General features: G+C 58.4%; 1 protein-coding gene across 3 annotated transcripts in view; it reads left to right on the forward strand.

Moving 5' to 3' along the window:
- The window catches only part of GATAD2A (GATA zinc finger domain containing 2A), a 49,931-nt gene continuing 24,260 nt past the window's right edge, over positions 1 to 25,671 (forward strand). For 2 of the 3 annotated variants that reach the window (XM_064637558.1, XM_064637560.1), the window contains exons 1-2: positions 1 to 107; positions 24,205 to 24,279. The gene's annotated coding sequence lies outside the window, so the exon portion shown is untranslated. Of the gene's footprint in view, positions 108 to 14,071; positions 14,140 to 24,204; positions 24,280 to 25,671 lie in introns of those variants that run through there. The other variant, XM_064637559.1, reaches the window with a different exon arrangement.

The following is a 25,671-nucleotide window of genomic DNA, read 5'->3' on the forward strand; positions in this document are numbered from 1 at the left end:
CTGTCAGTGGCCACCTGAGGGAGCCGCCTCCCCTCCCCCCACGGCCCCAGTCCGGGCCGGGCCCCGCTGAGGAGGAGGAGGAGGCGGCTCTGAGGGGGCTCCGGACAGTGAGTGACACCCGCGCCCCCCACCCCCCCGGACACCCCCCCCGGGGAGCGGGGACAGGGGGGGACACCCCCGCACCCCCCACACCCCCCCGGCCCGGGGGGCGAGCGGCTGAGGGCAAGGAGGGAGGGGGGGGGGGCAAAAGGTGGGGAGGGCCATGAGGGGTGGGGGGGGCGACATGGCGGGGGGGGGGAGGGAACCCCCTGAGGGACGTGCGAGGGGTGGTGGTGGGGGGGTTATTGGGGTGAGGGGCAGGGACGGGGGTGTTCGGGGGGGTGACGGTGGGGAGGGGGGGGGGGTAAAACAAAAACAAAACCGAAAAAAAATTTAAAAAAAAAATGAAAAACGAAAGGGGGAAAAGAGGGTTGGGAAGTAGGAGGGGAGGGTGGGCAGGGGTGAGGGGGTGCCAGGGAGGAGCGGGAGTGCATCCTGGGAGTTGCCCGATAGGCACAGCTACCCGAGCATGTCAGCAAAGGCGGATTATTGGTGCCACAGCCTCGGGAGGGCGGGGGAGGGGAGTGGGGGAGGGGACCGGGCCACCGCCGGGGCCACCGGGGCCACCGCCGGGGCCACCAGCGGGGACAGCGCCGGGCCGAGGGGGGGGCACGGCCGGGGGCTCCCCCCGCCGGGAGAGGGGGAGGAAGCGGCGGAGAAGCGGCAGGAAAAGTTTTGGGCACCCGGCTTGGGGAGGGGGGGGGAAGGGAAACGTTTGCGGGTTTTTTCCTTTTTTTTTTTTTTTTAATGCCGTGAATCGTCCCGGAACTGGAGGGTTTGAGATGAGCTGCCCCCCCCCCTTCCCCCCGAAGCTGAGGGGGGCTGCGGGGAAACTTGGGGGGGGGGAAGAAAGCTGAGGGTTTGCAGTGAACCCCAGGGGCTGCCCCCAAACCTGAGGGTTTGTGATGAACCCCAGGGGCTGCCCCCAAACCTGAGGGTTTGCGATGAACCCCAGGGGCTGCCCCCAAACCTGAGGGTTTGTGATGATCCCCAGGGGCTGCCCCCAAACCTGAGGGTTTGCAGTGAACCCCAGGGGCTGCCCCCAAACCTGAGGGTTTGCCATGAACCCGAGGGGCGGCTGCGGGGAAACTTTGGGGTTCTGCCCCTGAGAATCCGGGGCTCTGCCTGGAAATCCTGAGGGTCTGCTGGAAATCCTGAGGGTCTGCTGGAAAGCTGAGGGTCTGCTGGAAGACCCGAGGGTCTGCTGGAAAATCTGAGGGTCCACGGGGAAACCTGAGGGTTTGTAATAAACCCAAGGGTCTGCCCTGAAACCTGAGGGTCTGCTGGGAAAGCTGAGGGTCTGCAGGGAAACTTGGGGTTCTACCCCAAAATCCAGGGCTCTGTCCCAAAACCTGAGGGTCTGCTGGAAATCTGGAGGGTCTGCAGGAAGACCCGAGGGTCTGCTGGAAAACCTGAGGGTTTATAATAAACCCAAGGGTCTGCTGGAAGACCTGAGGGTCTGCAGGGAAACTTGGGGGTCTGCCTCAAAATCCAGGGCTCTGTCCCAAAACCTGAGGCTACACAGGGAAACCTGAGGGTTTGCAGTAAACCCGAGGGTCTGCAGGGAAACTTGGAGGTCTGCCCCCCAAAAATCCAGGGCTCTGCCTCGAAAGCTGAGGGTCTGCTGGAAATCCTGAGGGTCTGCAGGAAGACCCGAGGGTCTGCTGGGAAAACTGAGGGTCCACGGGGAAACCTGAGGGATTGTAATAAACCCAAGGGTCTGCCCTGAAACCTGAGGGTCTGCTGGGAAACTTGGGGTTCTGCCCCAAAATCTGTCCCAAAAACTGAGGATCTGGAGGAAGACCTGAGGGTCCACAGGGAAACCCGAGGGTCTGCAGGGAAACTTGGGGGTCTGTCCCAAAATCCAGGGCTCTGTCCCAAAACCTCCACAGGGAAACCTGAGGGTTTGCAGCAAACCCGAGGGTCTGCCCTGAAACCTGAGGGTCTGCTGGAAAACTTGGGCATTTGCCCCAAAATCCAGGGCTCTGTCCCGAAACCTGAGAGTCTGCCCCAAAACTTGGGAGTCTGTGCCGGAACTCGGGGGTCTGCAGGGAAACTTGGGGGGTCTTCCCTGAAATCCAGGCCTGTGTCCTAAAAAACCGAGGGTCCCAAGACCTGAGGGTCTGCAGGGAAACCCCGAGGGGCTGCACCAAAATCCGGGGGTCTGCTGGGAAACCTGAGTGTCTGGGGCAGGACCCGAGGGTCTGTCCCAAAACCTGAGGGGCTGCAGGAAAACCTGGGGGTCTTCCTCAAAGCCCAGGGGTCTGTCCCAAAACCCGAGGGTCCACAGGGAGACCTGAGGGTGTGCCCCAAAACCGGAGGGTCTGAGTGAAACCCGAGGGCCTGCAGGGAAACTTGGGGGTCTGCCCCAAAATCCGGGGGTCTGCAGGGTAACCCCGGGAGGGCTGTGCCAAAAACTGAGGGAAAAACCTGAGCGTCTGCCCCAAAATCCGGGGGGTCTGCCCCAAAATCCGGGGGTCTGTGGGGTAACCTGGGGGTCTGCAGGAAAACCTGAGGGGCCACAGTAAACCTGAGGGTCTGTAGGAAAACTTGGGGGGTCCGTGGGATAACCCGAGTGTCTGCCCCAAATCCGGGGGGTCTGCCCCAAAATCCGGGGGGTCTGCCCCAAAATCCGGGGGGTCTGCCCCAAAATCCGGAGGTCTGTGGGGTAACCCGGGGGCCTGTGGGGTAACCCGGGGGTCTGCAGGAAAACCTGAGGGTGTGCAGGAAAACTCGGGGGGTCCGTGGGATAACTCGAGGGGCTGCCCCAAAACCCGGGGGGGGGGAAGTCGCATCTGGGGGGGCCGCCCCAGAAACCAGGGATCCGCTGGGAAAAACCTGGGAAACCCGAGGGGCTGCCCCAAAACCCGGGGGCGTTCTGGCTTGGCCGGGGTGGTCCTGGGAAGGCAGGACGGACACGTGGGCAGGGACAAACCCGGGTCGAAGTGGGCTGGACTAAGCCGGGCCTAAGCCGGAGCTGGAGGGGGGGGTGGTGCCAGCGCGGGGGCCGCGAACCCCCGGGAGCCCCTCGGGGTGCCGGGATTTGGGAACGGGCTCGTCCTTCCCCCGGTTTTAACCCGCTCTTCCCTCTGCCCCGGCCGGTTTGGTTGTTGTTGTTGTTTTTTCTTTTTTTTTTTGGTGTTTTTTGTTTTTTTTTTTTGGTTCTTATTTCTCATTTCCCGGCAGTTTTCTCTCTCGGCGCTGCTCCGGGGGTGTGGGGTGGGGGGGTTTAGTTTGTACGTGAGACGAGCCCTATTTGAAAATAAAGTTATATCCTGTCTGTGGTCTACCACCTTCTGCTCGCCCCCAGCTCCGCCGGGTCCCGCTCGCCGTGTCTGGAGGGCTTCAGAGAAACCCAATTAATTATTAATTTTCTGCCTCTTTTCTCTCTCTCTCTCGGTCCTTTCCGCTTTTTTTTCCTTCTCCCCGTTTTTGTGCTGTGGGTGGTGGAAAGTCGGATGCAGGGGAGGCTGTGTGTGAACTCTGGCAGTTGCTGGAGGTAAAATATTGGTAATTTGAGTGTTTAGAAGAAACTCGACTGCACAGATTTTTCACTCAGGAGCAAATTCCAAACAGGAAAATAAGTGCAAGGGAAGAAAAAGCTTCTCTCTTTTTTTTTTTTTTTCTGCTTTGACTCGAGAAAAAGTTTTTCTCCTGGCTTTAACTTGAGGAAGAGCTTTAAATATAACTCTGAAAAAAAACTTAGAAATCAGTGGTAGAAGTATTTATTTGAACTTGCCGAGTACAAAGTACCAGCAAATGCCAAGAAAATGTGTGAAATACTTCAGTATTTTTCGTTGCTGTTCCAAGCACAGAGTTTTTCCAGAGAAAACTTGTATTTTTAGTGGGCAGTTGCCTTTCAAGCTGTAGATTTGGCTTTTTTTCCCTCGTCTCAGTGCTACAGAAAACTCCTTTTTTTCAGGCTTTCCCAGGAGTTTAATGGCACATCTTCCCTGAGCCCGAGTCCAGCCCTGTCCAAACAGTGCCTGAATCTTCCAGAGGGAAAATCAGCTGATGTTCCCACACAGACAGAGCTGAAATTCCCCCTTTTTTTTTTTGTGCCACCGGTGCCTAAATCCCACTGTCTGCTGGGCAGGACCCGGAGCAGGCAAAGTGCTCCAGGCTGTTCCCTCTTTCCCACTTGGCTTCCCTTGAAACACCTTCATTCCTGCTGCCAGGAGCCATTCCAGAGGGTCCTGCAGGACAGAACTTGTCTCTGAACAGCGAGCTGGGGACTGGAGATAACAAAATTTGGGTTCAGAAGGTGCCCAGCCCCGCTGGCTTTGCCTCTGGAAGCCGCTGGGAGCCTGTGGATTAGTCCTCTCCAGAGTTAATGATCCCCTTTCCATCGTGAGGGGCTGTGGGAGAGGCAGAACCGGAGTGTTAGAACTCCCTTAGAGCTGCACAAAATCCCCAAAATCCCCCAAATCCCGGGGGTTTGGGAGCTTTGGGTGTCACTGGGTGTCTGTGACCTCGGGAAGGGCCGAAGGGCATCGCTCCCTTCCCACCCCAACATTCCCAGCTCCAACCTGGGCAGCCCCAGGAGGCTCTGCAGGACAGAGTGTGTTGTCCCAGCTCTCCGGAGGCACGTTGGGAATTCAGCAGGAAGCGTGGGGATTTATTCCCACAATCCCAGGATGGTTTGGGCCAAAGGAAGGGACCTTAAAGCTCCTCCTGCTCCGGGGGCAGGGACACCTTCCAGAGACCAGGTGGCTCCAGCCCGGGCTCGGACACTTCCAGGGCTGGGGCAGCCAGAGCTGCTCTGGGAATTCCTCCCTGGGAGGGTGGGGAGGGGCTGGGATGGAATTCCCAGAGAAGCTGTGGCTGCCCCATCCCTGGAAGTGTCCAAGACCAGGTCGGAGCCTCCTGGGACAGTGGGAGGTGTCCCTGCCCCTGGCAGGGGGTGGATCCAGATCATCTCCGAGTTCCTTCCAGCCCAACCCACCCTGGGATCCTGGGAGTCTCTAAAACAGCTCTGTGGCACCTTCCCTAGGGAAGAGCTCCAGGAATAGGTGTGGACAGCATTCCCCTGTCCCCCCTGTTCCGGGGCTGGCTCGGGGTCTCCTTTTGCACCCAAAAATCCCAGAGGATGCTGGAGCCAGAGAACAATGAGAGGAGACACCCCACAAACCCCCCCCTCCTGCTGAGTGATTCCCTTGGCTTTGCAGGGGGCTGTGATGGTTCTGGAAGCCTTTCCAGGGTGGTTTGTGCTCCGGGTGGGAAAGCTGAAGGCGTTGGAGCTGCCCCAGCTCAGATCCAGGTGGGCTGAGGGTGTCTCCAGAGCCCAGCAGTCTGACCTGTTTGGTTGGTTTCGTGCAGAAAAGTTCATTTCGGAGCAGGATGATAAATATTTCCACCCCAGAAGAGAGAAAACCATCTTGACCAAACCCCTCCACCTGCCTCAGTCAGGGGAGAGGAGAAAGCCTAAAATTCAGCGTGGAGGGGAGGAGAAGGTCCCCTCATGGCTGTTCCTCCTGGACTCCTCTCCTCAGGTCAGGGAGGAATCACTGGATAGTTAAAGAAATCCAAAGTCCTGGCAGTGTTTGGGATCACCTCATCCCCATCTCCATCTAAATCCTATCCCTGGAACAGGAACCTCTTCCCCAGGCAGGGCTTGTGACCGACACAGGATCTTCCATCAGCTTTTAATGGAAGAGATTCCTGGAGTGGCACAGGGAGCCAGTGCTGGTTGGGAGGGAAAGCCCGTGGAAAACACGGATCCCCTGTGTCCCCACGGCTCCAGCTCAGCATTCCCTGCTCCCAGGGGATCACCAGCGTTAGCTCCAGGTGGGATCCTGGAAGGGCCCCTGCAGTGTTGCCTTTGGGTGGCACAGCCCGTCCCACAGCTCCCAGTGGGATCCTCGGGCTTCTCCCAGCTTTGACTGGTTTTGCAGCTTTCCCCATGCCAGGAAAACTCCACCTCGTAACCCACCCCTTCCCCAGCCTCTCCTGAGCTGGGGCTGTGGGGCTGAGCCCACAGGTGACACCTGGGAGTTCCGAGGAGGCTGGAAAAAATGTCAGCATTTGGTGCAAACCCCCTGGGATTTGGGATTTGGGATTTGGGTCCGAAGGCCTCACGTTTGGGAACCCTCTTGGCACCGGGGCCGAAATCACGGAGGTTTTTCTCCCAGCTGCTGGATTTCAGCGTTTTCCCATCTAATCACTGCCAAGGGACAAAGGTTTATACTTTGGATCTCTGGAGAAGTGTCTCCAAAGCCCCTCGGAGCCCAGAGCTGGATCCCTCTGGATCCCAGTCCAGCCTCCCCTCCCCAGCTGATTTATATAACTGGAGTAGCTGGGGAAGTGAGAAACTTCCTTCCTCTCCTGGGACACAATGCCAAGGATGTCAAACCCCCCGAGCTGGGAAGAGCTGGGCTGTCCTTTCCCTGCCCTCGTTACACAGCTCCGAGGAGCCCCCAGGATTCCCTGGAATTCTCAGTTCCATGGGATGAAGGACCAGCCTCCTCCTCCTCCTCCCAGGGAGACAACGGGTGCCTCAGCTTTGAGTGGCATCCCTGGGATTCTTCCATCCCTTGGGAGGGTCTTCCCCCCCCTCCCCTTTTTTCCCAGTGGGAATATTTGGATTCATTGTCCAGGGCGGATTTGAGGTTGGAAAAGAGCTTCCCAAAGTCTCCCTGTTGGCACAGCTGAGGGGGGTTCTCTCTCCTTCTCTCCCCTCTTCCCATTCCCAGGGAATGGGAATACAGCCTGTATTCCTGACACAAACACCAGGGAAAACCACTCCTGGAATTTGGGAAGTGAAATACAAGGTTATTTTGGAAGGAGAAACCCCCCAGTCTTGGGCTTCCCCTGGAAACTCCACATTAATTCTGGGAAGGGGGTCCCAGTGCTGGGATCTGGAGCTCCCAAGCAAGGAGCAGCAGGAATTGCCTCAGGAATTCTTTTCCCTTGAAATCTGCTGGGGGAAAAAAAAAAAATTCCCACCAGCAATGAGTGATCCCATCAATCCTAAATTTAGAAATGAATCTAATTTCTGAGCCTGGCTTTTGAGCAGGAAAGCAGGTTATGGAATGACCTAGTATGGAGTGTTGGGGGGAGAGAGGCAACTCCAGGGACCTGGAGTTGGAATTAGCGGGGGATTAAGGGGAAAAACCGGCATTTTTGTGTGCTGGTAACAAACATCTTATTGCCAGAAGGAACAGGGTCAATAAAGGCTTCTGGTGAACAGGGCAAAGAGTCTCATAATCCTCAGGAAAACGGTTTTCCAAAACCACAGGGAACACCAACAGCCTCCAGTGGGGTTCGGTTGGATCGGGAAATCCCGGCTCTGCTTTCCCAAACCTTCGGTGCTTCAGTGGAACTTCAGAGCTCTGCTGGCACCTTCCAGGTGCCCAGCCAGCTCCTTGGGAATTCCAGGGCCTGGAGAATTCAGGGGTTTATTTTATTCTCCGCGTGTTTTGCTCCCAAGTTCCTGCTTTTTGCTCTTGATCTTCCTCTTCACCGGGGTCCCTTTTAAACCAGAACTGTGCCGAGTTCAGTTCTTCTCCCTCGGAGATTCCTACGTCTGATTCCTTTGAAATCCTCCCTCCAAGGCTCCCTCCCTCCCTCCAGGACCTTGATGTTGGTCCTGGAGATTATCAGTGTGCTGAGATTAACCACAGGCTGAAATTTAACCCCCTGCTCGATGCTTCTGTCCATCCCCCACCTCGGTCCCACTCTCAGGGGTAAGAAGGGCTTTACTTTCTGTTTTAAAGAAAAAGAGCTAATTCAGTCCCAAAATTACCTTCTCCATGAGCAGCCTCAGTGTTTGGGCACAGGGATGGGGTTGGAGCAATGGGAGCAGTGGCCTCAATATCCAAAGAAATCCAAAGTGAGCCCCAGCAGTGGCTCTGGAGGATCTGGCACCGTTTGGATCTCGCTCGGAGCGAGAGGGTTTTCCACAGGCAGGACTCGTAACTAAGGCAGGTTCTGCTCCCTGGGCTCTTCATCCCTGGGTTCCCTCATCCTTGAGGATCCCCAGCCAGGGTTTGTCTGCCAGGCCCCGGGGAGGTGCTGCTGCCGTGGCACCCGCACACACAGAGCCCCGATTGTGCCGCCCTCCCCTCCCCGGGGAAGGAGCTCCTGGGAACCAAATCCAGCTGTGGAATTCAGGGGGAATTCAGCTCTGAACCCTCCTCCCTGTGCAGGACATTCCCAGCTCCCCCTGAACCCCGGGGTTTGGATGTGGGGGAGCAAACCCTGCCTGGGCTGAGCCTCCCTGGGCCCAGTTGGGCAGCTGGGGGTTGGTCAGGGCTGATTAATGACGGTGGGTAATTAGCAGTGACAACCCCAGTGAGGGACAGCCTCCTGCCATTCCCAGATGTTTGTCTCTCTGGAGACAAACACAAACCCTGCTGGAAAAGGGGCTTTGAAGCCTTTCAAATCCTGAATTTGTGCCTGGCCCAGCAGCACAGCCTGGCCTTTCCAATCCCAACCTCTGGAGCAATTCCTGGAATCCCTGAGCAGGGACATCCCCCCCGTGCCTGAGGGACAGAGCAGAGTTTTAGTTGTGACATCCCCAGTGTTATGAGACTGTTGGATCTGCTTTATGCTGAGAAACAAAAGCGTTTCAGCCCAAACTGCTGCTGTTTTCCTAGAAAACGGGGTGATTCCAAACAGAGTTTTTGGTCACTCCTCTTCCACAGGTGGTAAAAGCTCTCAGTTAGAGAGCTCATATTTATATTTTCCCCCCATCCCTGGTAATTTGGAGGCAGAAAAGACCAAAAGGCTCCATGAGGGAGGAAGTTTGGTGCATGTTTTAATTCTATTTAATTGTAATAATAATGGTGCATCAGCTCTGCTCGGGGTGTCAGAGCTTGGGCACAGGGACCAGCGTGGATTAATAATTTAAATATTTTTCACTCAGGAGCCAACAACAACAAAAAAAATGAGGCACAAGTGACAGTGTTTGTTGTTGCACTTGGGAAGCAGCAATTAATCCTTGGAAATTCCCATTTGAATGGCCCAGGGAGCTGCACACAGAGCAGGGTGCTGCTGGCTGGCAGGATTCCTCTGGGCAGGTTCCCTGGGGCTGAGCATCCCTTGGGAAAAGGATCCCGGGGTGTTCTGGAAGGGGAGGAGCCTCCCGGAGCTCTTCTCTCTGGGTGGTAACAGCAGCGAGGGCTCCTGGTTCCCTTTGGGGGGAGCTGAAAATAGCCCTGGGGGGTCCAGGTGGAAAAGGATTCCTGGGAATATCCCGGGATTTGGACGGTGGGCAGCAGGGAAAAGGGGGTGTGTGTGTGATCAGTCAAACCTCCCAGACCCAAACTGGGGGGGGGGTGTACAACTGGTTAATTCTGCCTTTAATCAGGGTCAGGTCCTGATGAGCCACGTGACAGAGGTGCTTGTTTACAGCCATCCCTCCCCTCCAGGAACGGCTCCCCGGCCCTGACTCACTGTTTGCCGGCAAAACAAGCGTGTCCCGGGCCGGGAGGGCCCGGGGCCCTGGCTCTGGGGGGCTGAGATGGGCTCTGGCAGCTCCCCCGGGGCCGGCCCTGCGGCTGGACTTTGCTCCCCTCCCGCTTCCAGCACAATCGATAGTCCATGGAGCAGAGCTCCCAAAGAATCCCCTCCCGGCCATCCCACTGCAGGCAGGGCCTGGAATGGCACCCAAAGGCACCTCCTGGGCCAGGCTGCTCCTGGAGCCTCCTCCATCCCTGCTCCAGGATTCATTTCTCTTTGTGGGGTCATTTCCCCTCACTTTTGGCACCTGCCAATCCCACATCCCACTTTGCTGCAGGGAAGGGTTCCCATGGAAGTGTTGCCCCCCATGGAAGTGTTGCCCCCCAGGGAAGTGTTGCCTCCCATGGAAGTGTTGCCCCCCGTGGGTGGGAGGTGGGGGTCACAGTGACCCCGAGGGGTCTCAGATCCTCCCCAAAAGCACCACTTTTCCCTCTCATCGAATTCCTGCTGCAAGCTGCACCTGTGGGAAAACAGTCTGGCCAGAAAGCAAGGACAGGACCATCCCCTGGTGTGGAGCCCATGGAATTTCTGTCATTCCTGGCACAAGCCATCTTAAAATCCTATTCCGAGGGGTTTCCCCTTTTCTCCTTGAATTATTTAAGGATGTGGTTGGTTCATTCCAAACTTCTCTCCAGCAACGTGAAAGATCCTGGAATCCCAGAATCCTGGGATCACTGAGGTTGGAAAAGCCCTCCAGGATCACCCACCCCGTGCCCAACTCCCCCCTTGTCCCCCAGCTCCTCCAGTCCTTCCTGGGGCACCTCCAGGGACTCCAGACCTCCCTGGGCAGCCCCTTCCAGTGCCTGAGCCCCCTTTCCAGGAGGGAATTCCTCCGGATGAAACCCCTTCCCGGGGTTTGCTGTTCTCGGGAGCGAGGGGAGCGCGGCAGCTCCTGGAGGTGTCCCAGCTCCCCCTCCCTCTGGACCATCAAACCACCCGGAGCTGCCTCTGCCTTTGCCAAAACCTTTCCCGGGCTCCGGAACCCGTCTGTCCTGTTCATCACCCGCCCTGGCAGCTCCCCAGGCTCCCGTGGCCGCAGGACGGTGACCAAGGTCCCCAGCCCTGGCTCCAGCTCCCTTCCTTGCTCCAGCCTGACCCACCCTGGGACGTGCATCGAGGGGAGGCTTCGTCTCCCTTGTCCTCCCTCCTTTGGGGACAATTTCTCCTGGATTTCCAGGGCTTTTCTCCCCTCACATCCCGATCCCAAATTCCGCTCCCGCCGCCGCCAAACCCGCGTCGTGTGTTGTGTGTTGTGCTGGGGGGTGTTTCATGAAGTGCAGTGTTAAAAGGCACAGGAAGGATGATTTGATCCATGTTATTTATGGACTTGGCGTTTGGGAAAAGAAAAACTTTGTGTTGGGCCTTTGTGGCTCCGGGAAAGTCGGTGATGTTGGGCTGTGCTGGGGAGTGGAGGCTCCAGAACATCAACCCCGGTCACCAAATGAACATTTATGGGGTTTCCAGGCCCAGGCGAGCACCGAGGGCACTTTGTGGGGTTGGATCGGTGTAAAAATTGATCCAAACAAAGGCAGTGGGGGGGAGGGAACCACCCCCAGGGGCTCCAGGGAAGGCCCTCCTGGAGCTGTCACCGTGGTGACACACCCCAGGGATGTCACCTTCCCTGGAGAATTCCAGCCTTCCCTCTTCCCTGGGCTCAGCTGAGCAGCTTTAAGCCAGGCCCAGGTGGGAGGTGCTGAGGTGACACGGCCCAGGCGTTGCTTTTCCAGCCCTGGAGGTGTCCAAGGAACCCCTGGAGGTGTCCAGGGAACCCCTGGAGGTGTCCAAGGAACCCCTGGAGGTGTCCAGGGAACCCCTGGAGGTGTCCAAGGAACCCCTGGAGGTGGCACTTGGTGCTCTGGGCACAGGGTGGACTCTGGGACCTTGGAGGGCCTTTCCAACCCCAGGGATCCCGGGATTTTGTGACTCTGCATCATCACCTGAGTCACGACAAGGCTGCTGCCTGCCCACAGGAACAGCCCCCCCAGTTCTCAACAGCTGGGGTTTAATTCAAATATATTTAATTCAGATTGAAATCCGGTGATCTGAGCAACAGAACCCTGCCTGTTTTAATGAAGGTGGGGTTTGGTTGGAAGGTCCAGAGCCCCAAAAAGGAGGATATTCAGATTAAAGGTGCTCAAGGCCTGGGCTGGGGGCATCTGAGGTGCTGTTTCTAGGACTGGCCTGGAGTGGGGGGTGTCCCTGCCCATGGTCCTTCCAACCCAAACCATCCCGGGATTCTGCTTGAGCTGGGATCAGGGTCTGTGCAATCCTATTTGAGCCTGGCCCGGGGGTTGATGTATTAAAACAGGGATCAGATCATTGATTAATTAGTGGCTGATGTCTGCTTTGGCTGCTGGGCCCGAGATGCCCACAGAATTCCATCCCAAGTCCAGCTGGATTTTCCCGGAAGGGATGGGGAGGGAAGTTCGTGGCTTGGTCCCAGTGGGAAGTGGTGACACTTCCCTTCCCTTCCCTGAGCTTGGAGAGGCACCTGTGGCTTCTGACAGGGGTTTTTCCGTGGGTTTTTAATGTCAAAAAATACTCAGCAAGACTTTTGAGGGACCGGGAGGGAAAGGAGGTGTCGCTGCTGGAATTCCTTTGGGCTGGAATGTGGGGCAGGACAAGGGGATGTGACCCCCAGAGAGGCAGCAGAGGGTCCCTGTCTTTCCACAGGATCTATAAATTCACTTGCAGCCTCAGAATTGCATCGTAAAATCCCCAAAAAATCAGCCCCAGCACTAATTATTCTGCGTCCAATCCCCGGGATCACTGGTGGGGAGCACTGGAAACTCGGCCTTTGGGGGGAATTCCTTCCCTAATTCCTGGTCACATCCCTCCTGTTTGTGCCCTCCTGCTTCAGCTTTCACCAAACAGGTGTGAAACAGGAGCGTGGAGCCCAAAGCTTCATCCCTTAGGGAGGAAGAAGGGCCTGGGATGGGATGGGAGTTATTAAACCAGGCTTAGCAAAGGTCTTGTGGTCAGGGTGGGGATCTGGGAGCCAACAGCCCCCATCCCAAAAATAACCTCCTTCCAAGATCGGGGAAAACGGGGGCTCTGGGTGAGAAATCCTTGAATTTGGGTCTTTTGGTAACTTGTAAAGGTTATTTCTACATCCCCCCCCCTTGGGCAGGTTAGAGCTGGGGACAGCAAAAGACCAAAGGAATGGGAGGGTGAGGGGGAAAATGGGAGTTAGTTGGAAAACCACACCAGAGATCTGCATGTGATAAGGGGATCGGGAATAACAACAATAATAATAATAATAGTAGTAGTAGTAGTAGTAGTAGTAATACAGCTCAGAATTCCTTCTGCTGTGGACTCGGCCTAAAATAATTTATATTCTGGACTTAAGATCGGGCGAACGCGGCTTCAGCAAACCCTCCTGAGCTCCCCCGTGAACGGGCAGGAGGGGAGAGAGGCAGCACCGCTCCCACAACGCCCTTCCCTGCCCCGTCCCGGCGCGGCGGGGAGCCGGGAATGCGGCCGGGAATGCCTCCCGTCCCGGGGGATCGGGACCCGCCTCTGGGGGGGATTTTAAATGGGATTTTAAAGAGGGGGGTTTAAGGGGGGGGTTACGGGGTTTTGAGGCCGCGCGGGGAAAGCGCTGGTTCGCTGCTGGCTGGGGGGAGCGTCTCCCCCGAGGGAGGGTCTCCCCCGAGGGTGGGTCTCCCCCCTCCCGAGGGTGGGTCTCTCCCGTCCCGAGCCCGCGGCGCTGGGAGCGGCTCCGCGGGGTCTTCCCTGGTACCGGTACCGGGAGAGCCGTGCCCGGAGCGGAGAGCCCTGCCCCGGGCGCCGTGAATGCGCTTCCTCCGCGGCTGCCCGCGGGCCGGAGGGCGCTCGCACGTCCCGTTTAACCCGTTCCCGTTCCCATTCCCGGTCCCGTTCCCGGCTCCGCGGCCGCTCCACGTGGCCCCCGGCGGGACCCCGCGCGCCGCGCCCCCCCCACCCAGCGCGCGCGCCGCGCCGCGCCCCCGCAGCCAATCGGCGCCCTCGTGACATCCGCGCGCGACCCCCGCGGCCAATGGCGCCCCGCGGCACAAACCTGCGGCTCCCCCCCCCCCCCGGCGCGGGGGGGGTGGGTGAGGGTGGGGGGGGGGCGAAAGGGGAGGGGGGGAGGAAAGGTGTGAGGGGGGGGAAGGTGTGAGGGGGGGGCCGGTGGCGGGGCCGGTCCCGCCCCCCCCAGACCCCGCTCCCGCTCCCCGGGGCTCTCCCGGTGCCCTCCGCCCGTGCCCCCGCCCCCGCCGCCGCACGGGCCGCCCCCGCCGCCCTGCCCCGCGCATGCTCCGCCCGTGACGCCGCGACTCCATGTGTGAGGAGCGCATTATCGGGCACCGGGCGGGGGGAGCGGCCGCGGACCGGGCGGGAGGGGGGGCCAGGGCGGGCACCGGGGGGACATCCCCGCACCGCACCGCACCGCAGGGCAGGGGGGGCACGGCGCGGGCACGGCGGAGCGGCGGCACGGGCAGGGCGCGGAGCGGCGGCGGCGGCGGCGGATGCGGCCGGAGCGGCGGGGGAGGCGCGGCGGAGGAGGAGGAGGAGGAGGAGGAGGAGGAGGGCGAGTTGGCACGTTAAAACTTCTCGGTGGGTTTTATTGTCTCCGGGAGGGAACGGCGGGGGGGAGGAGGAGGAGGAGGGCGGGAGGGGGGGTTTTAGGGGCAGGCAGCGGGCTCCGGGCTGCGGGAGCGCTCCCGGGGAAGTTCCGGCGGGGCGGGGAGCTGGGAGAAGTGCGAAGTGCCGGGGAGCGCTTCGGGGCTGAGCCGGGGCCGGGCCGGCGTGGAAGGGTCTGTGCGTGTCCGTGTGTGTCCGTGTGTCCGTCCGTGGGCGCCGGGGCTCATCCCCGCCCCTCCTCCTTCCCCCCCGTGCCAACCCCAAACTTCGCCGGGCGCCCCCGGGGGGGTTGCGTGGGGGGGTCTCCACCGGCTTTTGTTCGGCGTTTGTTTCGGAAAGTTGTTACGGGCTTTTCCGCCGTGCTGCTGCTTCCTCTTCCTCCTCCTCCTCCTCCGTCGCCGCCCGGCGCCGGCTCGAGACGGGACCACGGGGCAACGGGGGATTATTATTATTATTATTATTATTATTATTATTATTAACCCCAAACCCCCCTGCGGGCTCCCAGGGCCGGACAATCCCCCCCTCTCCCACTCCCGCACCGTGTCCCGCAGCCCCCGCCGTGGCCCTGGCCGGGCTGTGTCACAATAAGAGTCCTCGCCCGCCCCCTTTCCTTGCGGGTTCGACCCCCGCATCCCCCCCTTTTTCCCCCGGGGTGGGATTTGGGGGGGGGACAGCGATCGGTCCCCGCTGCCCCGCGGTGCCCCCGGACGGGGGCACCGCGGGGTAGCGGGGACCGGTCGCTGTCCCCGGGGGGGATGTTGCGGGCCAACACCCCCCCCCCATTTTATTTTATTTATTTATTTATTTTAATTTTTGTTTCGAGATGATTTCGTTTCTCTCGGTTTTACTTTCGCTCGTCTTTTCTATTTATTTATTTATTTATTTTTTCCACCCGGTAAGCTCAAGAGCGAGTTCATTCCCCCCGGATACCTCGGGGATTCCAGGCATGGCTCCCACCCTTTCCCAGCTCCCTCTCTCTCTCTCTCCAGGTGTTTTCCCCCCCCCTTGCTCCTGCCTCCTCTGAGAGCAGCTGGAAAGCAAGAGAGGTAGAGAGGAGCTGCTGGTGGAGAGACAAGTCACACAGGAAGTGAAAGCAGAGAGGGGCCTTTGGGAATAAGGGATGCCAGGAGGCTGGAAGCTGCCATGGATCAGCGGGATCAGCGGGAGGGAGAGCCCTGCTCTCCCTCCCAGACAAACTATTGACTGGCTGCTCCAGCAGAAGGGCAGGGAAGAGGAGGAGGAGGAGGAGCAGGAGGTGGTGAGGGACCAAGGCAGGGAGGAAAGTGAGGAATAAAGGGGTGTGTGGCACGTGGAAGAAGCTTTTTTTTGGTGGGCTGAGCTCGTGGCAAACATCAGTGCCAGCAGCTCCCCTGGGATGGGGGGTGACCCTGCCCTGGTGCCCTCTGGGGAAGCCAACAGCCCCCCAAACCCACGGGTGGGGGCAGAGCTGGGGGTCACCACCCCCCCTCAGTGCCATTCCCTGCTCATTCCCATCCAGGGATCCCGCTGGCATCGCCCTGGGGGGGTCTGGAGTGCCAGGCTGGGGCAGGAATGTGAAGGGGGTGATATCCTGGGGGGGCAGGAATGTGAAGGGGGTGATGTCCTGGGGCTGGGAGCTGCTCTGTCGGGGTGTTCCTGCCCCAGACCCCCCCCGGGATGTTTGGCAGCCTGGTGGGTGTGGGAGCTCCCAGCTCTGCCCCCAGTTCACCCCAGTTCACACCAGTTCAGGTGTGATCTGTGGGTGAGCAACAGGCTGCTGCTCCTCTGGCTTCTCTCAGTGCCAGGAGCGGGTCCCTCCCCAGTGGGATGCTCTGGGTGAGCTCCGGGTGTGGGAAGCGCCGAGTTCTGTGCTGGGAAGGAACAACCCCCTTGCTGAGCGTCCCCTGGGCAGGGGGAGCTGCCCCTCTGAGGGGACTCAGTGCCCCCCTGCCCCTCCGAGGGGACTCAGTGCCCCCCTGCCCCTCCCAGGGGACTCAGTGCCCCCCTGCCCCTCTGGGGGGACTCAGTGCCCCCCTGCCCCTCCGAGGGGACTCAGTGCCCCCCTGCCCCTCCGAGGGGACTCAGTGCCCCCCTGCCCCTCTGAGGGGACTCAGTGCCCCCCTGCCCCTCTGAGGGGACTCAGTGCCCCCCTGCCCCTCTGAGGGGACTCAGTGCCCCCCTGCCCCTCTGAGGGGACTCAGTGCCCCCCTGCCCCTCTGAGGGGACTCAGTGCCCCCCTGCCCCTCTGAGGGGACTCAGTGCCCCCCTGCCCCTCCCAGGGGACTCAGTGCCCGGCAGGACTCAGGCAGGTGACTGTGATTCCCTCTGCTCCCAGGGGAAGCTCAGAGGAGCAGCTGCTCCCAGCCCTGGCAGCCCCGTGAGGAGGTTCCTGGGTGGGTGATGATGCAACAGTGCTGGGGTGTGAGGCAGTGTCCGTGTGTCAGGGCTGGAGCCCATCCAGCTGCCAGACGACTTTCTGCACTAATTACACCCTGACAGCCCTGTGTGGAGCAGCTTCCAGCCAGCCTGGGATCACTGGCGTTGGGAAAGGCCTCCGGGATCGTGGAGTCCTTGTCCCCCAGCCCAGAGCACTGAGAGCCACCTCCAGTCCTTCCTTGGGCACCTCCAGGGGTGGGGACTCCAAACCTCACCTGACCACCCTTTCCATGAGGAAATCCCTCCTGGTGTCCAACCTGGACCTCCCCTGGCACAGCTTGAGGCCGTTCCCTCTTGTCCTGTTGTTCCCTGGGAGCAGAGTCCAACTCCCCTCAGCTCCAGCTGGTTCCAGTTCAGGCAGTGCTGCTGTGCTCTGGGATGTTGGTGAGGTTTGTGCACGGCAGGGGAAGGGTTTGGATCCCTTATTCCCACACCCATCTGTAGATCCAGCCTTTGGTCCTCTCAGGGACCTCAGGTGGGAGCTGGAGTTATCCCTGTGCTGCCAGAGGATCTGGAATTGTGGGAGGAACTTGGGCTGGAACTTCTGTTTGCTGCTTCTCCTGCTCCCTCCATAGGGATCCAACATCCCCTCTCCTTCCTGAGCCACCTCTGCTCCGCTGCTGGAGGGGGCAAAGAGAGGGAATGATGCTTGGGATGAGGGGAATCCACTCCTGGCATTCCTGGGGTGGTGCTGGAAGGGTTTAAAAACCAAGCCCAAAGTTCCTTGGGGTGTGATGAGGCCACGTTTGGGGTCACCTCCCACCTCCAGGGATACCTCTGGAAATGGTGGAGTCCTTGGCCGGTCCCCAACCATCCAAAATTCCCGATATCTGGCACAAAACTGGGCAAGGAGAGGAGAGTCCAGGGGGGCCAGCAAGGCTCAGCTTTGCTCTTTGGGTGGAGCTTTCCCTTTGTGTGTAACCTGTGCCTGGAAAATGCCCTTTTGCCCCCCAAACTTGGGGGGTTTGGGGCACGTTTCGACCCCCAAACTTCCAGGTGGGATGCATGGATATCCCTCACTGGCAGGAGCCACTAAAGGGCACTAAATGCATTTAAAACCCCCCAAATCTTTGGGGTCAAAGGCTTTTTTTGTTATTTTGTTTTATCCTGAGCTCCTCCCCGGGCTCCACTCACCTGTGACACTCCAGCCCCTCGTTTGCTTTGCCCACAAAAAACTGGGGAGGGGAACACGTGGCCGTGCCCCTTCCCCCTTTGGGGTGGAAACCCTCACGCTGAGCCCTTGCTGCAAAATTAAAAGGGAAGCTGAGTGGTGGTTGTGGAGGTTTTTCTGTCCCTGTGACAATGGGAACCTCCCAGCCCTGCTCCAGGCACTCCTGCACTTCCAATTTGTGGCCTTTTCCTCTTAATAACCTGGGTAACGAGGGACTGTCTGCTCTGGGTGTTGTGGGGTTTGTTTGTTTGTTTTTTTTCTTCACTCCAAATGTTCCTGGGGACTGTGGTGTCTGGAAAAAAATGCGGGAGAGATCCATTTTTAGGCTGAGGGGAAGAAAAACGTGGGGTCTGTGGGAAGCTGCTCCCGCTCGAGGGGTCGCGAGGGACCAGGATGGGAAGTGTGATGTGGCTGAGTTTTTTTGGGGAATGGCACGTGGGAATTCTTCCCAGTTCTGCCAAAATAAGTGTCAAAGAGGAGAAGGTGGGGCTCAGAAGCTCCAGGACAGCCTTTGGCTTGCGTTTTTCCTTGGAATTCTGGTTTCCAGGTGGTTCCATTGGGCTGTCCCCACCTGCTGCTGGGTTTAGATTTTTGCCCTTAAAACCCCCAAGGGCGAGTTTGGCCCTTTATTTATGGACATGGTGCTTGTTCCTGTGCTCTGGGGTGATGGAGAGGTGCAAAGGCTTCCTTGGGATCCTCTTTTTTAGGATCCTTTCCTGTGTTTCCTTCGGTCTCTGCGTCCCTGTGGCACCCCTTCACCTGGGAGTGGAATCCTGGAATGGTTGGGTTTGGAAGGGGGTTAAATCCCACCCAGTGCCACCCCCTGCCACGGGCAGGGACAAATCCCACTCTGCCAGGTTGCTCCAGCCTGGCCTTGGACACTTCCAGGGGTGGAGAAGCATCTCCCAGTGTCTCCAGCTGGGTGTTGGTGGGTGTGTGAGCAGGTTGGTGCCTGGAGTGGTTTTCCAGGCACAGAGGGGTGAGGGAGGCCGGGCATTGTCTGAATTCCTGGTATTGGCATCCCATGAAGTGGCAGGAACTGGAGTCCTGGCTCATTCCAGCAGGGAATGGGGGGGAGGTTGAGCCTCCCCTCACTTCCCACCCCGTCATTCCCAGTTCTTCAGCAGTCAGGGTTTGAACTCGGGGCTCTGGCAAAGCGGGGAACAAAACCCTTCAGGAGGTGCCTCAGAAAGCTGGGATTTTCTTTTCCATCACATTTGCTGGAAGGCTGGGTGGTTATGATCCCCCTTCCCCATTAAACACCCCAGACAAACAGGAGTTCATGGTGAGATCTCTGGGCTGGAGCTGAAGGGATAAAAGTCTGATTTTGGAGCTTTTCAATGGGGAAAAAAACCCAAAACCTTGATTGAGTTTTCAGTGAGTCCTGAAACTGGGGCTGTCGTGACCCCTCTCCTTCACTCTGGGGTCCAACCAGGTCCTTTTGGGGCTGTTCCTGGGGGGAAATATCCCTGAGGATGCTCAGCAGGGGCTTTTCCCCGGTTGGATTATCCTACAGAGACTTCCCAGGTGCTGAAACGAGGCAGGAATTGAATCCCAGGGTTCCCTTTGCTGCTGGTTTCCCTGGTATGGGTGAGGAGCAGCCGTGCCCAGGGGGCTCCTTGGCTGCTCCAGCCTCGTGATCCCGGGCTCGGGAATGCTTGGGAGAATTAGGGGAGCTGAGCTGGAGCCATTCATGTTTAATAGGATCTCAGGAAATCCCCTGGGAATCAGGGCTCTGGACAGCCGAGCCACCCCCTGAGATCCAGCCCCAACAGAGACCTGACATTCCCTGGGTTTCCTTGGAAAACGTGGAAGTTCCACCTCTCCAGTGGCAGGGTGTGGAGCTGGTGTCACGTTCAGCAGGATGGTGTTGGGGTGGGAGGATCCAGAGGAGCTCATTCCACCTGTGGATTGTGCTCCTGGAAAGCTGGGGATGCTCCAGGAGCAGGGACCTCCCTTCCCAGGGAGGCTCCAGGAGCAGGGACCTCCCTTCCCAGGGAGGCTCCAGGAGCAGGGACCTCCCTTCCCAGGGAGGCTCCAGCCCAGGATTCCCGGAGGAGCTGTGGCTGCCCCATCCCTGGGAGTGTCCAAGGCTGGGTTGGAGCAGCCTGGGATAGTGGGAGGTGTCCCTGGATGGGCTTTGAGGTCCCTCCAACCCAGGGCATTCCAGGATTCCATGGTAATGCCTTGGTTAACCCTCAGAATGGGACAGAGTTTGGTGTCCTGGGCCTCTTTAAAATCCCATTTATTTTATTTCATTTTGGGGGAAAAGGGAGACAACTGTGGCTCGTGGGACGGCTTTTCCCGAGGGGAAGGAGAAGGCATTCCCAAAAAACCTGGGAGCTGCTCCTTGTGGGACTGATCCAGGTTGTCTGTGCCTAGTAATTAAAGAATTAGAGATAGTTGGGAGGGTCAAATTAACATCTTGTAATCCCTGGAAAACTGGGAATGGGCAGGGACTGTCCCTGCTCCAGGGGGTTCAACGGGGGGTCCCCAGGAGAAACTTGGGGTTGTTGTATCAGCAGGTCTGGATGTGTTTTGGGAATGCTGATGGTGGGAGAGTTTGGGAATGGTCGGGAAGAAGCCAAATGGATCAGTTATTCGTGGGATACGAGGTGGGAAGCGCCCTGTTTTCAGGGCACACAGGGAATTCCGTGGTGGGAAAAGGTTGTCCCGTGAGCTTCTGTCCAGGATGTTGAACATCCCTCTGCTTTTCCTCCTTCCTTTGTGTCCAGGGAGGGATGAATGAATTCCCTCTGAGCCCCGGGCAGGGCAGTGGAACAGCCAGGCAGGGCTTTTCCAGGCCTGGCTTAAGGGACAGGGATGGCCTGGGAACAAAAACCTGGGAATGCTGCTGGCTGGGACCCCAGGGGGGACTTCCTCCTGTGCGGTGGTGAGGAAGACTAAGGAGGGAATTCCATGAACCTCGTTTTGCCATGGCTGGTGTCAGGGATCCCTCGGGACACCGGGATCCAGGGAAACAGGAGGGGGGTTTGGGAAGTGCTGTGTGGCTGAGCTGGGACCAAAAATCCCCCGAATCCTGGGATGGTTTGGCTTGGAAGGGCCTTAAAGCCCATCCAGTGTCCACAGGGACACCTTCCCTGTGCCAGGTTGTGCCAGCCTGGCCTTGGGAATAACCCTGTGGAATAACCTGTGGAATAACCTGTGCCAGGCCCTCACCACCCCAGTGCCTTCCCAGTTATCCCATCTGGCAGTGGGAAGCCATTCCCTGTGTGCTGTGCCCCCCTTCCCTGTGTTTTTGGGCGAGTCCAACCTCATCCCACACAAACCCTGCGGAGGATCCGGAGTCTCCCGGCCCCTCCTGCTCCTCCGGCCCCTCCCGGTCACCAGAGGCTGGATCGATCCCTTGATCCCATCAATCCAGAGGGGGTTCATTAGAACTGCTGTCCATGGCTGTTATCCCTGGCTCAGGAATTCCAGAGGGAGTGGGAGAGACTCTTAATTTGTCACCCGTTGGATTTGCTGGGAGCCCCGGGATTAAGGAGCTCCTGGAAGGAGCTTTTTTCCCCTCCCTCCAAGGTGGCACCTGGAGAGGCTCAGGCTGAGGGAGGGCTGGGCAGATCCCTCCGGGAGTTTTGGGCACTTGGATATCGGGAGAAGCACCAGTGGGGGTGGCACAGGATGGATCAGGACCCGTGAATCCCCAGGGAATTGCTTTCCCACTCCAGGGAATTGCTTTCCCACTCCAGGGAATTGCTTTCCCACTCCAGGGAATTGCTTTCCCACTCCAGGGAATTGCTTTCCCACTCCAGGGAATTGCTTTCCCACTCCGTGTTCATGCCCTGCAGGGCTTCCCTCTTATCCAGTGGCTCCTCCTGGAATCCTGTGGAGGTGTGCAGGGAGGAATCTGGGATTTCTGGAGCGTCCATTGCTTAAAACCCCTCAGTTTGACTCTTGGAATTCTCCTCCTGGACCAACCAACCCCTGGGAGTTTTTAACTCTGTGTCCGGAGCTGTTCAACAGCAAAAGCCAGGGGATAATACTGGAGTGGAAATGGGAATTTTCTGCTCACCAGCTTGCTCAGATTCCCAGGAAGGGCAGAAGTTCTCTTCCCTGGGTTGTCTGAGGGGGTTTGTGCAGGATTTGGAGAATCCCAAGCCTGTGTTGGTCTGGAAATGTGGTGCTTTAAACCCCTGTTTTGGGGGGTAAATCTGCTGGGTTTTACTGGATCATTGTTCCTCTGGGTGATGGGAGTCGGGAATGTTGGTGGCAACGAGAGCCCTGGTGTTCTGATGTAGAAATTCCAGCATTAGTTCAAGGGGGGGAAAAAAAAAAGAAAAAAAAAAAGAAAAGAGGGAAACTTGGGAGTGCCAGAGAAGGGTCTGAGCCTGGAGCTGATCCTGCTCCAGTGGGTCCTGGATCCATGGAATGTTTCACTTCTGGGGGGTTTAAAAGTTTGCTGATGAGAATGAGACCCAGAAATCCTCGGAAATGAAGCCTCCAGGCTCTGGAACAAGGGGCAGGGAGAGGATTCCCAGGGCTTGGCTTTCCCGGGGGAGCCGGGGCAGGACCTGCAGGGGGGGGACAGGGCTGGCCTTGGACACCCAGGACCTGCACTCAGGGCTTCCTGCAGCTCCAGCTCGTGCATCCCAAAGCTTCCCAGCCACTTTTCTGCTGGAAGAGCTGCTGCTTTGGCTTCCAGGGATTAACTGTTTAATCCCCAGCTTCCCCGAGCCGCCGCTTCCAAAGGAATCCTCCGGGCTGTTTTTCCTCTGGATGCTGGTGTGTTTTCCTTGGTTGCTTCAGCTGCAAACCGAGCCTGTTAAATTCCAAATTCCCACCTTGGAGAGGGGGGAGGAGGCCTGGGCAGGGCTGGAAGAGGCCGTGGAGCCGGGAGCTCCCTCTGGAAACTTCCAGGCCCGGAATGTGGGTCAGCGGGAGCGGCGGCTCCCAAGGGGTTAAACGGCTCCTCCGGATCCCTGGAGGAGGAAAACTATTTTGGTCCCATGACAGGGACACTCTGGGAGTTCTGCCCTGTGCTCATGGAGCCTCGGGAATGCGGGAATCTGGTCTGGGAGGGAGCGATCCCTGCTGACCCCCCGGCACAGGGAGCACTGCCCAGCTTAGCCAGGGAAAACTCCTTGGGAAGCTCAGGCTCTGAGCTGGAGGTACCTCCTGTGCTCCCTGCAGGATCCTCCCTTCCCACCAGGACCTTTCCCAGTCCCCTCCTTGAGATGATCCCTGCCAGGCAGGAGAATCCCCCTTTTTTAACTTTGATTTGGATTTTTATTTCCCCCCTCTTTCCCTCCCCCCCTCAGCAGCTTCTGCTCCAGATCTCCAATTCCTGTGGCTGTGCTGGAGTTCAGGGCTCCCAGTGCCAGTGCCAGGGCTCCCAGTTCCAGGGCTCCCAGTTCCAGGGCTCCCAGTTCCCGTGTCAGTGCCATAGTTCCAGAATTCCCAGTTCCCGTGGTCCTTGGCACCCCCCAGCCCATGGAGGGGGGGCTGTGTGTGCCTCTCTGTCCCTGAGGGAGGGTTTGTCCGTGTCCAGGATGCAGGAGGAGCCCATGGAATTGTGCCCTGCCCTGTCCAGGGGCTTTTCCAGCCCCACCGAGGTTTTCAGTGGGCTCCTAATTAGAAAAGCATTGGATAATAGGATGAGCTATAATTAGCCAGACCTGCCCTCTGGAATGCTGACCCGGATCCATTCTCTCCCTTTCTGTATCCACACTTTTGTAGCAGTTTGGTGAACCTTTGGAATCCTTTTGGGATTGCCTAAGACAGGAAATGAGGGGAGCTGTGCTGGGCACGGTGTCCTGGCTCTGGGGACAGGGTGACCTCAGGGATCCATCCCAGGGTGACCCTTCCCAGCCCTTCCCCCTCTCCAGGGAGGAGCACTGGGGGCTGGGCAGCTGCTCCTCTGCCTTTGGGGTGAAGGGAAATTCCCTCTGGAGCTTTGGGAGGGGGGAAGTGACTCAGTCCCTGGTGGAGGCCGAGCTGGCAGGGAGGAGTTTGGGCAGCCACTGGGCACCAGTTATGGGGCTGCACCCCCACCCTGATCCCAGGAGCCCACCCTGATCCCAGGAGCCCCCCCTGATCCCGGGAGCCCCCCCTGATCCCGGGAGCCCCCCCTGATCCCGGGAACCCCCCCTGATCCCGGGAGCCCACCGTGATCCCAGGAACCCCCCCTGATCCCGGGAGCCCACCGTGATCCCGGGAGCCCACCCTGATCCCGGGAACCCACCCTGATCCCGGGAGCCCACCCTGATCCCGGGAGCCCCCCCTGATCCCGGGAGCCCCCCCTGATCCCGGGAGCCCACCCTGATCCCGGGAGCCCACCCTGATCCCAGGAACTCACCCTGATCCCAGGAACCCACCCCCATCCCAGGGTTGCCTCCTTCCCGTGGGTTCCAGAGGGTGGGATGAGTGTCCCAGCGGGGTGTTTGGGGTGTTCCTGCCCCAGAGTGTCCTGACCCTCCTCTCTCTCCCCTCAGGATCCTCAGCCACGTCCCTCTGTGCCGCTCGGCCCCGTCGGGATCCCCGCGGGAACCCATGACCTGCCCTGCCAGGTAGGAGCCGGGAATGCCGGGGGATGGGAGCGGCTGGGACACGGCACGGCCTGGAATTCCAGTCCTGGGAACACTGGGATGGGGGGAATTGTGTCCTGCACCTGCAGCTCCCACCTTGAAGGATCAAACTCGGCTCTGTGCCTTCCCCAAAACTCCCTTTTCCCGGAGCGTTTCACGCTCCAAAGGAGGGAGATCTCCCGAGTTTCCTGAGGGACAGGGAGGTTTCACGGGGAGGTTTCACGGCAGCTGCTCCATGTTGTTGGTCTGGGGCAAGAGGAGGAGCAAAAACAAGCAGGGAAATTCTTCCCTGGCATTCCCTGTGTGTCCTGGGCCCCCGGGAGTGAAATCTGGGAATGGGAGTGAAATCTGGGAATGGGAGTGAAATCCAGGCAGGGATTTTGGAGCCCTGGCAACGCTCAGGGAGGGAACAGCCGAGCTCTGTCCTGTGCTGGGGCTCCCCTGGCCCAGGGGGTGTCAAAGGGAGAGTTTTCTAAGTAGGAATTTAGGGATTTATCCATTGCGTGGGGGGGGGATTTTTCCCTCCAAAAAATGGGGATGAGGAGCAGCTGAGGGCACTTGGATTGTTCAGCTGGAGCAGGGGGTGAGGGGAGACTCCTGGGGGGTGATCCCTGTGGATCCCTCCCAGCTCAGGACATTCCAGGGTCAGTGCTCAGCATTCCTGGTCCTCACTTCCCTTCCAACCTCACCTCCTGTTGCTGTTTGTGACCCAAATCCTGCCCAGGGATTCCATCCTGGGGACCGAAAAACGGGGAATGAACCCTGGGAACACCTCCCTGGGTGCCCTGAGCCAGAGGTGAAGGGGCAGGAGCAGCAGGAGGATCCAGCTTGGATCATGGGAATTCCTCCACCTGCTCTTTTTGGGGGAATTATCACCTGGAAACACCCCCAAACCCCTCGTGCTGCTGTAGAAAAGCACATAAAATATAGAAATACCTTTTTTTTTTTGGTGCATTGAGCTTGTTACCACAATCCAAGTCCAGTGATTTTTTCTGTGGGATTGAACAGGAATCTTTGTTTTGGGAGAGGGGGCTGCAGCCAGTTCCAAAAAAAATCCAGGAATCCCAAGGAATTTTGCCCCTGTTATCCCGTGAAAAAATCCAGGAATCCCAAGGAATTTTGCCCCTGTTATCCCGTGCCCAGCCCGTGGTGTTGGGGTTGTGAGGGGCTATTTAAATATGCAAATTTGGCCACATTAAAATCAATGAACCAGCTCAGGATCCCTCCTTTAATAAACATCAGACATTAATTGGGGAGGGGGGGGAGAGAGTTTGATTGCAGCCCATTGTTTAATATTTAAATCGAATATTTAAATTGAATATTTAATATCAAAATCCCCCAGTAAATAAAAGTTGCAATCAAAGCCGTGGCCCC

This window comes from Pseudopipra pipra, chromosome 27 (genome assembly GCF_036250125.1).
Source record: "Pseudopipra pipra isolate bDixPip1 chromosome 27, bDixPip1.hap1, whole genome shotgun sequence".
Classification (NCBI taxonomy): Eukaryota; Metazoa; Chordata; class Aves; order Passeriformes; family Pipridae; genus Pseudopipra; species Pseudopipra pipra.